The sequence below is a fragment of the Zingiber officinale genome, chromosome 10A (genome assembly GCF_018446385.1).
Source record: "Zingiber officinale cultivar Zhangliang chromosome 10A, Zo_v1.1, whole genome shotgun sequence".
NCBI classification, from domain to species: Eukaryota; Viridiplantae; Streptophyta; class Magnoliopsida; order Zingiberales; family Zingiberaceae; genus Zingiber; species Zingiber officinale.
Window position 1 is genome coordinate 38,251,795 of NC_056004.1, and position 2,277 is coordinate 38,254,071.

Genomic DNA, 2,277 nt, shown 5'->3' on the forward strand with positions numbered 1-2,277 from the left:
TCTACAACAATAAGATAGACAAGAAAAATTAAGTAGAGGATACATGTTTATTATAAAGAGAGAACTAAAGACATAAAAGAAAATAAGGAAAATGAACTTAGGTTGCCTTCCAAGGATCGCTTGTTTAAGGTCATTAGCTCAACCACCTCATTAGATTTATCTAAATCTTGCTCTTGGAGGGGTAAGATATTTCAACACCCTCCTACCAAGGGCTCTTATTATGGAGGGAGCTTTCAATATAGGAGTTAAAAAATGAAGTATCGCTCTCTCCATCTTCGTCTTCTATAAAGTTCTTTCGGGTGGTCGAAGACGGTTCAGATTGAGCTTCCAATTATTAGCCCAAGTGAAATCTGCACATGCAAAGAAAATACAAATCTCCCACAAACATATTAGATAAGATAGAGCCATAACCATATTAAGATAAGCAGAATAAGAAATAAAAACTTAATCACATCCAACAAAGTCAATGATAGGTACCTCTATAAAATTTTCCAAAAGATCACAAGAAATACTAACCTTACTTTGTTGAGAAATACCTAAAATTTCTAAACATGTAGATGTGACTTCCTCTGAATCAAAAGATGGTTTTGGCTCTGTCTCAGGTGTTGGCGATATCAAAGATGGTGATTCTTGAGACTCAACCATATCTACATGAGTCCCTACACATTGTTCCACAACATGATCAATTCTTACAACCTCTAAGGGTTGTGTGAACAAAGGTGGTGATCCTTGAGATGCTGCTTCCACAACACAGCTCCCTACACATTTTTTCATAACATCATCATCAACACAAACATCAAAAAATAAACCAACATCTATGTCCTTAATAGGGGAATCAATAACAAGAAGATCAATAACTTCACTTGCAGTTTTAAGTTGATCTACCACATCACATTTATCATCTGAAAGTTCAATGTCACTATAACACCCTATAAAATTTGGAGGTATCTCTAAAAACTTATTTACCACTGCATTATCTTCACAATCCTCATCTGAAGAGTCTTCATCTTTATACAAATTCAAAAATCTGCACTCAACCTTACCAGTGTCACAGAATTTTTTAAAGTCATAGTTCTCATTGACCCCCACTAACTTTTGTGGAAAAGGAACCCTTAGTAAAGGTCTTGGGAAAGGTACTTCTAATTTCCCATATTCCCTTTTAGCTTGTGGGGGAGATTCAACTTTCTTATCTAGTGTTGGTATGATCAATCGTTGAGGGAAAGGTACTTGTGGCATTTGGGAACCTCCTGGAATAATGGAACTGAGTTCTTGTGGTCTTCTATTGTTCTTCTCCTCAATTCTAAACATGTCCTTCTTCAGAAGTTCTTCATGATTTTTTTCAATTCTGAACCCAACATCATCACACTTTTCACTAGATCTTGTCTGCGAAGGAGGGATCTTCTTTAAACCAATTTAAAACAATACTTTCAATCTTTGCCCCTAAATGTTTGAACTCCCCGTTCTGTGACTTGTGATTTTCAAAACTGATAGATGGTTGAGTTACAATTTGTTTGACAGGCTCTATAACGTTTATGGCTTGCACTCCTTGAATGTTTGAGGGAGATTTCATCCAACTTATATTCGACCATTCTTGGAGGTTCAATGTCACTTGATCAATTAACATATATGCTTCATCTACACTTTTGTCCATAAAAGAGCCTCCATCTGATGAATCCAATAAACTCTTGTCTGAGAAAGAAATTCCCCCATAGAATATGTGCAGAATTAACTATTTTTCAAAACCATGATGAGGGTACTCTCTTTGAAGACTGTTGAATCTATCCCATGCTTCAAACAATGATTCTCCGTATGCCTAAGCAAAATTTGTTATGCAATTCCTCATATTCACTGTTCTGCTTGGAGGAAAAAAATGATTCAGAAATTGCTTCTCCAATTGTTCCCAACTTGTGATGCTTTGAGGATGGAGAGAATACAACCAAGTCCTTACTTTATCCTTGATACTGAAAGGAAATGCCATCAATCGAACTGCATCTGCTGACACTCCTTCACATTTCACCATATCACAAATCTCTAAAAATGTTTCAAGATGCAGATAAGGACTTTCTTATACTTCTCCAAATTTGTGACCTTGTATCATGAAAATTAACTCTGGGTCTAGTTGGAAACTTTCTGCTTCAATTTGAGGTTGCACAATGGGAGACAAAAATTTTACAGAAAAAGGTGTAGAAAAATTTCTCATGGGCCTGCTTGACATGTTAGTGCTCATGGATATTCAAGAAAAAATTATAAAATGAAGAATCAAAGATAAGAAATAAA

The 2,277-nt window shown here is 35.6% G+C and overlaps 1 non-coding gene across 1 annotated transcript; it reads left to right on the forward strand.

The window, feature by feature from the left end:
* Positions 1-1,739: 1,739 nt before the first annotated feature.
* On the forward strand, positions 1,740-1,846 carry LOC122028348. Its single transcript, XR_006124747.1, has one exon. It is a non-coding gene; the product is annotated as a small nucleolar RNA R71 (small nucleolar RNA).
* Positions 1,847-2,277: the final 431 nt, after the last annotated feature.